Source organism: Bombina bombina, chromosome 2, assembly GCF_027579735.1.
Source record: "Bombina bombina isolate aBomBom1 chromosome 2, aBomBom1.pri, whole genome shotgun sequence".
Taxonomy (NCBI): domain Eukaryota; kingdom Metazoa; phylum Chordata; class Amphibia; order Anura; family Bombinatoridae; genus Bombina; species Bombina bombina.
In genome coordinates this window covers 1061749855-1061762726 of record NC_069500.1, presented here as the reverse complement: position 1 = coordinate 1061762726, position 12872 = coordinate 1061749855, and the positions used below count along the sequence as shown (strand labels likewise).

The following is a 12872-nucleotide window of genomic DNA, read 5'->3' as shown; positions in this document are numbered from 1 at the left end:
AGACCTGCTAAAAATGGGAGTGATTCATCCTGTTCCATTAGGAGAACAAGGGATGGGGTTCTACTCCAATCTGTTCATAGTTCCCAAAAAAGAGGGAACGTTCAGACCAATCTTAGATCTCAAGATCTTGAACAAGTTTCTCTAGGTTCCATCGTTCAAGATGGAAACCATTCGAACACTTCTTCCTTCCATCCAGGAAGGTCAATTCATGACCAAGGTGGATTTCAAGGATGCGTATCTACATATTCCTATCCACAAGGAACATCATCGGTTCCTAAGGTTTGAATTCCTGGACAAGCATTTCCAGTTCGTGGCGTTTTCTTTCGGATTAGCCACTGCTCCTAGGATTTTCTCATAGGTACTAGGGTCCCTTCTGGCGGTGCTAAGACCAAGGGGCATTGCTGTAGTACCTTACTTGGACGACATTCTGATTCGAGCGTCGTCCCTTCCTCAAGTAAAGGCTCACACGGACATTGTCCTGGCCTTTCTCAGATCTCACGGATGGAAAGTGAACGTGGAAAAGAGTTCTCTATCTCCGTCAACGAGGGTTCCCTTCTTGGGAACTATAATAGACTCCTTAGAAATGAGGATTTTTCTGACAGAAGCCAGAAAAACAAAACTTCTAGACTCTTGTCGGATACTTCATTCCGTTCCTCTTCCTTCCATAGCGCAGTGCATGGAAGTGATAGGTTTGATGGTAGCGGCAATGGACATAGTTCCTTTTGTGCGCATTCATCTAAGACCATTACAACTGTTCCTGCTCAGTCAGTGGAATGGGGACTATTCAGACTTGTCTCCGAAGATACAAGTAAATCAGAGGACCAGAGACTCATTCCGTTGGTGGCTGTCCCTGGACAACCTGTCACAAGGGATGACCTTCCGCAGACCAGAGTGGGTCATTGTCACGACCGACGCCAGTCTGATGGGCTGGGGCGCGGTCTGGGGATCCCTGAAAGCTCAGGGTCTTTGGTCTCGGGTAGAATCTCTTCTACCGATAAATATTCTGGAACTGAGAGCGATATTCAATGCTCTCAAAGCTTGGCCTCAGCTAGCGAGGGCCAAGTTCATACATCAACCATCAGGGGGGAACAAGGAGTTCCCTAGCGATGGAAGAAGTGACCAAAATCATTCTATGGGCGGAGTCTCACTCCTGCCACCTGTCTGCTATCCACATCCCAGGAGTGGAAAATTGGGAAGCGGATTTTCTGAGTCGTCAGACATTGCATCCGGGGGAGTGGGAACTCCATCCGGAAATCTTTGCCCAAGTCACTCAACCGTGGGGCATTCCAGACATGGATCTGATGGCCTCTCGTCAGAACTTCAGAGTTCCTTACTACGGGTACAGATCCAGGGATCCCAAGGCGGCTCTAGTGGATGCACTAGTAGCACCTTGGACCTTCAAACTAGCTTATGTGTTCCCGCCGTTTCCTCTCATCCCCAGGCTGGTAGCCAGGATCAATCAGGAGAGGGCGTCGGTGATTTTGATAGCTCCTGCGTGGCCACGCAGGACTTGGTATACAGATCTGGTGAATATGTCATCGGCTCCACCATGGAAGCTACCTTTGAGACGAGACCTTCTTGTTCTAGGTCCGTTCGACCCACTCCAGCTGACTGCTTGGAGATTGAACGCTTGATCTTATCAAAGCGAGGGTTCTCAGATTCTGTTATTAATACTCTTGTTCAGGCCTGAAAGCCTGTAACCAGAAAATTACCACATAATTTGGTATATCTGTTGGTGTGAATCTGCAGGATTCCCTTGGGACAAGGTTAAGATTCCTAAGAGTCTATCCTTCCTTCGAGAAGGATTGGAAAAAGGATTATCTGCAAGTTCCTTGATGGGACAGATTTCTGCCTTGTCTGTGTTACTTCACAAAAAGCTGGCAGCTGTGCCAGATGTTCTAGCCTTTGTTCAGGCTCTGGTTAGAATCAAGCCTGTTTACAAAATTTTGACTCCTCCTTGGAGTCTCAACCTAGTTCTTTCAGTTCTTCAGGGGGTTCCGTTTGAACCCTTACATTCCGTTGATATTAAGTTATTATCTTGGAAAGTTTTGTTTTTGGTTGCAATTTCTTCTGCTAGAAGAGTTTCAGAATTATCTGCTCTGCAGTGTTCTTCTCCTTATCTGGTGTTCCATGCAGATAAGGTGGTTTTGCGTACTAAACCTGGTTTTCTTCCAAAAGTTGTTTCTAACAAAGACATTAACCAGGAGATAGTTGTGCCTTCTTTGTGTCCTAATCCAGTTTCAAAGAAGGAACGTTTGTTGCACAACTTGGATGTAGTTCGTGCTCTCAAATTTTACTTAGCAGCTACTAAGGTTTTCAGACAAACTTTGGCTTTGTTTGTTGTTTATTCTGGTAAACGGAGAGGTCAAAAAGCAACTTCTACCTCTCTCTCCTTCTGGATTAAAAGCATTATCCGATTGGCTTATGAGACTGCCGGACGGCAGCCTCCTGAAAGAATCACAGCTCACTCCACTAGGGCTGTGGCTTCCACATGGGCCTTCAAGAACGAGGCTTCTGTTGATCAGATATGTAAGGCAGCGACTTGGTCTTCACTGCACACTTTTTCTAAATTTTACAAATTTGATACTTTTGCTTCTTCTGAGGCTATTTTTGGGAGAAAGGTTTTGCAAGCCGTGGTGCCTTCCATTTAGGTGACCTGATTTGCTCCCTCCCTTCATCCGTGTCCTAAAGCTTTGGTATTGGTTCCCACAAGTAAGGATGACGCCGTGGACCGGACACACCTATGTTGGAGAAAACAGAATTTATGTTTACCTGATAAATTACTTTCTCCAACGGTGTGTCCGGTCCACGGCCCGCCCTGGTTTTTTTTTTAATCAGGTCTGATAATTTATTTTCTTTAACTACAGTCACCACGGTAACATATGGTTTCTCCTATGCAAATATTCCTCCTTTACGTCGGTCGAATGACTGGGGTAGGCGGAGCCTAGGAGGGATCATGTGACCAGCTTTGCTGGGCTCTTTGCCATTTCCTGTTGGGGAAGAGAATATCCCACAAGTAAGGATGACGCCGTGGACCGGACACACCGTTGGAGAAAGTAATTTATCAGGTAAACATAAATTCTGTTTTTTTGCCCCACGTTTTTGCTCCATTGACTTCTATGGGGGAATACGTCGGCTTTTTACCCGCATCAGGTTAGCACTAGCGAAAACAGTTTACTTTCAACTTAATACAAGTGCTACCCGACTTACGCAAAAAGCTTACTTCTAGCTCCACTTGTAATCTGACCCATAGCATAAGTAAATTATGCTTTTGAATTCTTGTTTTAATTTACATTTTTTAGTGCAAATTTATGTAATACACATTTTAGTACAACACATTTTAATTGCTGATGAAACAAAGCCTTTGTAGTCTGTTACTATGTATGAACATGGGTATCATTGTTTTCTCTACTTCCCCATATGTCATAATAAGCCATTGATTGCCACAGCTTGTGCTCTGTGCACAGTAAAGATGCTGCTGCTGCATTCATTTGGCCTAGTGAAGACTGAGAGTTTCAGTATTTTTACATCACTATATTTTGTATGTTGTTTATGGTATAATGCATCAGTGCATATACTAATATACGTATGTTTCTGATCTGCACAAGGAACACATGCACACACAGATGAAATAGCATGACTGGAAATTTTCAGTTGTTCGCTTATGGCCGTCTAGAGTATAGTAAGAAAGATACTACTTTTAGCTTGAATTTAATTGCATGTTATTGTTATTTATTCCCAAAAGTCTCAAATTACTATGCTGTATGTATAACATTTATCACCTTTTTTAGCCACAGTAAAAATCTACCCTATGTTAAAAGATCTGTTGGCAAAGATGGGGAATTTGTTTTGCAGAGCACTATCTTGTTCTTAAATCATATTAGGGTTTATGCAACAGTTGTCATCTTTTCCCAGCCTGCACCTGCCTAGGAGTTTGCTTATGTTGTCACAAGGGATAATATGAAAGAAGGAGCTTTCCATTCAGTACAAGTGCTACCCAGCCTACTGATTGTGTCCACTGCAGTTAGTTTATTCTCACCATGAAGAAAACTTCCAAATGCAAATATGTTTTCTCTAAAATTCAATAAATCCATCGGAGCAGTTAGCTTCATCAACTTTAGCAGCAGAGTATATCTGTGAGTCTTTCATAAGCTTGTTGGATGGGGGTGTCACAATTTTTAGACTGCAAAAGTAAATAATATTTAAAGTTTATCTGTCTTGAAGACTAAGGAAATAATTTACTCTGCATAACATGATCATAATTAGAACGGCTATGTGATTTTGGGTAATCAAAAGAAGGATACATGTCATTTTAAAATCATATTCAAATGCTGGTGGTATTGTTCTTTCAGAAATACTCCTGAGTGTATGCAATATCCATTTCTCTGTAGACCAGCTGCCTAGGTAATGTCCCTCTCTCCGCAGAAAAAAAACTAATTCCCCTGATTTCTTTCTTCCTCTCTACTTGGATGAAATCACCCAAGGGATTGCTGTAGTTGAGCTGATAAAAATAATAGATTTCAATGAAAAGTTAAACGGACACTGAACCCAAATGTTTTCTTTCGTGATTCAGATAGAGCATGCAATCTTATCAATTATCAATTTGTTTTTCATTCTCTTCTTGAAAAGCAAGAATATAAGTTTAGATGCCGGCCCATTTTTGGGGAACATACTGGGTTGTCCTTGCTGATTGGACAGCAAGAGAATCAAGAAAAATTGATAATAGGAGTAAATTAGAAAGTTGCTTAAAATTGCATGCTCTGTCTGAATCATGAAAGAAAAAAAAGTTGGGTTCAGTGTCCCTTTAATTTCCTTTTTTATGGTTTTGAGGGGAAAAAATTTAGTTTAAATTCAGACTTGTATTTTACAATTGTTACATCATGGAATTAGGATTATACACTCTGTAGCCTTTTGTATTTATTATTATTTAGGTTAATATTTCTAAGGACAAAGTCAAAAATTGTATCTGGTGATAACACATCTCCTAAATCATCTTGAAAGAATTAATCCAGTATTAAAGATCAAGTTTTGGAATTGATGATATCCAAATAAGTTCATGAATTATAATTCTACTGTGATAAGTAAAATCACTTTTATTTGAAAGGGGTTCAGAAAATGTTGGTCGCGGTTGACATTTTATTAATATAAAGTATGTCCATTTAGGTACATACACAGATGCCGTTCAAAAGTATATCAGGTGCAGACCCATAAGCTCATTTGTATATATAATACGGTAAGAACAGAGAATTAAATACCTAGTGAGTCGCAATATACCCACTTAAAATACAGGAAATCAGCCCGGCATCAGAATGCCCTTATTAGGAAATCTATATACAAAGTGTCAATACATTAAGTGAAGTATAGAAAGTAAAAAGAAACAAAATAGTAAAGTGCATTGCTATGTCATATAAAAACAGACTAGTCGCAAAGGGTTAACCAGACTGCAAGCTAAAGTTGTATGTATATATATATATATATATATATATATATATATATATACTGCTGTAACATATATCATAGGTATAAACAGATGGCCGAAATGAAAACGACAACTCCAACCCCCCCCCCCCCCATAAAAACTGGAAGGTATAACCTGGACAGTATATGGAATGGGGATTTTAGTTGTCAGCGGTTATTTGCCAGACGTATACATATTGTACATATTATAGTAGACCATGCATAGTAAATTTGGTATCTGTGTCCTTAAAGGGACAGTCTACACCAGAATTTTTATTGTTTAAAAAGATAGATAATACCTTCTTGTTACCCATTCCCTAGTTTGCATAACCAACACAGTTATATAAATACACTTTTAACCTCTGTGATTACCTTGTTTCTAAGCCTCTGCAAACTGCTCCCTTATTTCAGTTCTTTTGACAGACATCCATTTTAGCCAATCAGAGCTGGCTCGCTGGAACTCCCCGTGCGTGAGCACAGTGTTATCTATATGACACACATGAACTAATACCCTCTAGTGGTGAAAAACGGTCAACATGCCCTGAGAGAAGAGGCGGCCTTCAAGGGCTTAGAAATTAGCATATGAATCTCCTAGGTTTAGCTTTCAACTAAGAATACCAAGAGAACAAAGCAAAATTGGTGATAAAAGTAAATTTGAAAATTGTTTAAAATTACATTCTCTATCTGAATTATGAAAGTTTATTTTGGACTAGACTGTCCCTTTAAATATTATAGGACTATGTATCAAGACCTTTATATCGTCTTTGGTGTACAATAGTTCAATATTATAGGACTATGTATCAAGACCTTTATATCGTCTTTGGCGTACAATAGTTCACTTCTCAATCCAAGTGATTCGGCATATAGCCGTTCATAATGTGCTTTTTAGCATAGATATTGTTGTTAAATATCAGGAAGTCCATAAAAAGCAAAAATGATAAACTCATTAAATCATTAATAACATAACATTAATGCCTATAATGAAAACGAGAAATAAGCATTAAATGCAGCCTATTTAAGTACCCAGTGGGAGATTGTTTGCAGAAAACAAGAGGAAGTTATAGATGGAAAAAATTACCATATAATAAAACCGTTATATATTCAGCCTCTACAGTCCTGTCTGCTCTTCCCATCCAATCAGATGCATAACAACAACAAAAAGGAAAAAGGAAAGGATAATCCCACAGCAAAGTTAGTTTTATCATTAGAGACCCTTTATGGTTTAGCTCTCAAAAACACCTGCATATTTTTCTGTTAATATCAGTTACCTCCCCCCTATTCATTCAATAAGACAAATTATTTACTTGTACACTATCTCTTTAAACTTGAAAAAAGGTAAATGTATGTGGTTATTAGTACCATATTTTTAGCCTATGCAGCTAAACTCACCGGCCAGTGTCAAGGCAAAGCCTTTAGGTGAGTCATACATTGAATCTCAATATGTGATGCATTACATTCATTTATACTGTGTACCCATTACTTTGCTTCTTACTGCAACTTGCACAGAATATCAGGGATGGGCTTATTTAACCCATACCCAATTAAACCTGGGACATACAAGTGAGAGGCAGACAAATCATTCTGGCTACACATTACAATGCAAAAAGTAAAATAAACCCTGCACAGAAGTCCCAATTCTAAGACCAAGAGCGCTTGTACACTTATTTATTTATTTTTTACAATCCTTTTGCTCATGTTTAGTTTAGCCAATCATTTTGGACGGAATTGACTAAAATAGCTTCTTTAATTTTTTTATATTGTTTTTATATTTTTTTGAAAATGTAGCAGTTTTTTAATCCCATAACCAAAACCCCAAGTCTGGGAATGCATATTTTCAGAAGTCTAGTACTTACTCTGCTAGGCCCCCCGTATGTCAGTTTGCATTGCAAACTGTGGAAAGTGACTTACAAAAAAAAAAAGTTTTTTCTCTCTGTAGAAAGTGAAAGTTAGCAGGAAGGCAGCAGCTGTATCTTTGGGGTGGGGGAAACAAATTAAAGAGTTCCAGATAAATTTGTAAATTGGTTTATGTAAAAATCACAAAAGTTACTGGAGTTTAGTAATTCTTTATATTCTGAGTTGTAAACTGAGCAGTGTATAGGGATGCACAAACTGGCAATACTGCTAGACACGGTATAGAAGAAACTAATGCATTAGCATATAAATAATTAGCCAATCTTTGTGGCTACTGAGCAGGTATGAATTTATTGAGAATGTGCAGGGAATGTTTATGGGTTTTGGAAAGAAGTATCGGTTCCTCTGGAGGTCTTTTGAGTTCTTGAGCTTCTCTCAGCACATGCTAAAACCACAAAATGGTCACAATTACTATATATTTTACATATAAATCTAACACTCTGAGTTCTAGTTAATTTTGCATGTCCTATGCCAACGTTTCTGAGTTTTACTTGTGTTAGTATAGTACCATCCATGCGCTCCTTATACATGTGTCGTTTATATCATATACACTGGCAGGGGGTTGTGCTCGCTGGGGATGCTTGCTTAGCTTCATGTTGCACACACTTTAGAGTACAACTTTTCTAGTTAAAATATATTAAACTTATTAACTGTAACGCTCGTGGGATACTCCTCTATCAGACCAAACTCTGCCAGTAGTCTTGTTATCCCTGCGTGAAGCCGGAATGATAATGATATCCAAAGATAAACCACTAGAATAGTCAGGCAGGCAGGGTTTGGCAACAGTAAAGCAGTCCAAGGGCACATCATTAGAATGGTCAGGCAGGCAGGGTTTGGCAACAGTAAAGCAGTCCAGCAGTTAAAGGGGTAAGGCAGGTAGAGGAGTCAGACAGGCAGGTTCAGCAACAGTGATCAATCCAGCAGTTTAAGGGTTAAGGCAGGTAGAGTAGTCAGGCAGGTTCAGCAACAGTTATCAGGCACAAGAAAGAACGATCTGTCAAACCCAGGAGCCCACAAAGTAACACCTATACTTGGGCAGTGACAGATCGTTCTTTGGGCATTTAAATAGGCGCATCCGGAGCGCGCGGCGATGATGTCAGCGCCGCACGCACCCGAAGCCAACACTGCCCCTGGCAACGAGCAGGTAAGGAGACGCTGCACCCCTAGCAACGGCTAGAGCGGCGCGGAGTGACATTAACTATACTTTTTATGGCAATGCAATCTTTTTTTCTTTCTTCCACTCATTTAAGCATTCATTAATTTTTTAAATGCTTGTATATTGTCACTTTAATAAAATAACTCTTCGCACCCATGTTACTATCACACCTTCATCTCCACCAACAAAATATTCTTTTTACATATATTCTCTTTAAAGGGACATGAAACACAATTTTTTTTTCACAATTCAGATAGAGCATGCAGTTTATTTCTATTTCATTTGTTTTGTTCTTTGTATCTTTGTTGAAAAGTAGGTAGGCTCAGAAGCTGCTGATTAGTGGCTGCACATATATACCTCTTGTCATTTCTCTTTCAGCTAGATCCAAGTAGTCATTACTGCTCCTTCAACAAAGTATACCAAGAGAATGAGGCAAATTAGATAATAAAAGTAAATTGGAAAGTTTTAAAAAAAGTTTTTTTTATTTATTTATGTCCCTTTAAGGTAAAGAGACTCTTCCTCTTCCAAGAACTAAAACCTATGAAAATATAATTTTTATTGTCCTGGGTTTCTTGAGCATGACCACATGATTTGCATAGAATTAACCACTAAATTGCAGTTCCTCCATCATAGATTAGCAAAGTATCAGATTATAAAAAATTGTTGTCTGAACATAATTTTATTTTTCTTTTAAATGGAAAAAGGTAACGCTCTAATATGTTACAGAATTTTATTATTGCACTACTACCTGCATATTGGCATGAAAGATGGTCAATTATACTGTTGTCAGTTTCTTATGCAAAAGAAAATATTTTGTTTGCTGAATTGAACATTAAATAAAAATGGAAGGTTTAAGGACTGAATACATACAATCATAAATAAAGCAAGGACTTGAGATACAACTGCGAGACATTCAAACCTCACTATTCTGTGTTTGGCTTGGGTGGTGGGAGAAGGGATTAGCGCACCTCTCATCTTCATTCCTACTGCTGCCTCCTCTAATTACTTCACCATTCACCGTAGAGAAACTTAGAGTGGTGCGCCCTGTAGTTCTGGCAGTGCTAACAACTTTATGCTTTGTATGGTGACAAACAGCACAGAGGTAAGGTATTTGTGGCATGACATAAGCAAAAGATTAGAGGACACCTACAAGTATAAATAGCACATGTTTGCTATGGCCAAGTGCGCTAGCCAGTTCCACAAACACGCCCATGCAAACCGTGACGGATGTATCCTTCTGACCTTATGGGTCAGTGTAAAATAGACACACTAATTAAAATTAAAATATGCTGTACTTGTGAAAATTATCTGGATGGACTATATTTATTAAAGGTATATGAAACCCAAAAATGTTCTTTTCTTTCGTAAAATGATGGTCCACAGTCCTCCATAACATATGGGATATATTTCCCGCCACTAGATGGTGGTCAAGAACCCATGTCAGAGCTTAAAATCTTTTCCACCTACCAACTCTCTCTAGCTTTTTTTTTCTTGGCCTCGTAGGAGATGGTTGAGAATAGAGGTTGTTCCAGCTACTTGCTTATGGATTACAAATTCGGAGCTCAGACCTATGTGAGACCTAGAGTTTCTAGGGAGTATCATTTACAAAGAAAATAGAGGAGAAACTTCACAGGACACAGGAGAATACCCTGTAATGTGCACAGCATTTCCCTAACGGGACTTCAGTCATATCTACCCTCAAGAAGTGTGGGAACTCATCCCTAGCCTCCCCCTGAGGGACTCGGGTATTTCCTACTGCAATCATCTGTGGTACTCGATACCTGCACTGGATGGGCTCTCTACTGGATACTGCTGCAGCTGCATTTACATTTACATGCCGGGTAAGCCAGTGGAGGGGTGCTGCATAAGGTAAGTAACTTTAGTTGAAATAAGTTTTTATTGTCATACACATCAAAAATTTACAGTTCACAGTAACCCTCCGAACTTATCCCTTCTCTCCCCTTATCCTCTTGTGGTTATCAGAAGTCCAGCTGTCTTTCTTCTAATGTGGGGATGGTTTCAGAAAGTCTATTAGTGCAATAAAGCTATTAAACATTTATAATTCAATGCAAACTTTAGGGCCTGTGATGTCTGTTGAAATTCAATTTGATTGAGGGTTGGGGATAGAGAGGAGGGGACAACCAGGGAGAAAAAACGACAACTAGAGCTTCATAAGACCGAGTCCCCACTCCTCCCCCCCCCCCCCGGCTTCTATATTGTGTAAATTTTCATTCTTTTCCAATAACATTCCAATAACAAATAATAACCTTACCTGTTAAACTTCATTAAACTTGTCCACCATGCCATCCCTCCGCCACCGAGTCCAGAATAGAGGTCTCTCCTAGGATTTGGCCTAATCTCAGCCTTTGAAACAATAAACTATCTATGACAGCTAGTGAACCTTTTCTATTGCTTACTCTTTTGTTATTGGTTATGTGTTCTCACTTCTCCTAGATTGTTAGTGGCCTGCCAAAATCCAGTAATTCCATACCTTAAAAAATTGATCTTGGTTGTTCTGACTAAAGGCTATCGTCTCTGACATTTTGTAGGTGGCTTGAATTTTGTCTTTAACTTCCCCCCATGATGGTGCCCCTGTTTTCCAGTGTCTAGCTACGCATATTCTGGTGGCAGTGCAAAGAATGCAAATAAATGTGTTGGTAGCTGTATTGAGTTGACTAATCCTATTGTTTAGTAGTGCTTGTGGTGCAGATAGGGAAATATGTACTGAGAGTACCTCTGTAATCAATTTAGACAGTTGGGTCCAGATCTGATTAATCTGAGGGCATTCCCACCACATGTGGATATATGTTCCTGTTTCAGTGCAACCTCTATAACATAGCTTGTTACCTCTATGAGTGTAATGGGAAGTGATGACAGGGGTGAGATACCATCAGAAGGAAGTCTTGATGCTGTTTTCCCTGAAATCTGCACTAATTAACCCTTTGCTAGAAGTGTAAAAGATTTTTTCCCATTCCTCTCGGGTGTGGATTATATTGAATTCTTTTTCCCATCTTTCCATCACAGATGTTTTAGTAGAGAATGTGGACTGCTGAAGTGATAAGTATATTGCAGAAATTAATTTTTTGAGTCGTTGTGATGTGTTACAATAGTGTTCGAGGGTAGTTAATTTTGTGTTGGTGTTAGATGATTTGTATTTGGTTACTGCCGATGCTACTTGTAAATATAGGAACCATTGCAATTTGTCTGGGTAGATTTTATCCTGAATTTGTTGGAATGTAGCTATTTTATTGTTGATCATAAGATCTGCGACTCTGTATAATCCTTTATTTTCCCATTTTCCCAGCTGTACGTGGAATTCTACGTTTAGAAGGGTCCTCAGTGGTCTAACCACCGAGTCCCCTGGAATTAGATGAAGTGAGTCGGTCACTGAGGACCAAGTCTGCATCATCTCTATAGTAAGCTTTGAAGTGTGGATGCCCTGAAAGGGTTGTCTCAACCGTCCCCACAAAATGTCATCTGGTCTTTTGTACCCTGCTAGGGTTGTCTTCACCCTCACCCATACAACATCGTCTGGTTTTATACTCAATAGGGTAGTCTGCGCCAGCCTCGCTGCTTGATAATAATGAATTAAATTTGGTACTCCTACTACACCTAGTTGTCTATGTTGTTGAAGGACATGAGAGGGGATTCTGGCTTTCTTGTTGCCCCTTAGAAATCCTATCAGGTCCGTTTGTATTCTTTTTTAAGTCTGGTAAGGGAACTTTAATTGGGAGGGCCCTAAAAAGATATAGTATTCTTGGGAGGATATTCATTTTTATTGCCGACAATCGGCCGTACCAGGAAAAACCTCCATTTAGTGATGTCTTTGCGGATCGTTTTGTATAAGGGAATATAGTTTAAGTTGTAGAGGTCTGCAATGTTACCTGACAGCTTAATCCCCAGATATTTAATTGCTGTGTGGGCCCATTGGAATTCAAAATTAGCTTCTATAAGTTTTTTGGTGTGGTCGGGAAGGGCGATAGGGATTGCCTCGCATTTATCTAAGTTAACTTTATATCCCGATATATCCGAGTATTCCTGTAAAATTCGGTATAAGTTTGGGAGAGATATCAACGGCTTGGTTAACGTGGGGAGCACATCGTCCGCGAAGAGGGAGATTTTAAATTCCTGATCTCTAATTTTAACACCATGAATATCTGGGGATGAGCGTATGGTAGCAGCTAGAGGTTCTATACACATTGCAAACAGGAGCGGTGACAAAGGGCACCCCTGTCTCGTACCGTTTAAGACCTCTAAGTTTTGATTGGTAACCCGCTGTTCTTACGTTAGCTGTTGGGTGAGAGTATATGCTTTTAATAGCCTGAATAAATTCTCCATGAAAACCCAT

The 12872-nt window shown here is 39.5% G+C and overlaps 1 protein-coding gene across 1 annotated transcript in view; it reads left to right on the top strand.

Moving 5' to 3' along the window:
• The window catches only part of ELF2 (E74 like ETS transcription factor 2), a 453216-nt gene that overhangs the window by 120777 nt on the left and 319567 nt on the right, over positions 1-12872 (top strand). The window lies entirely within an intron of this gene.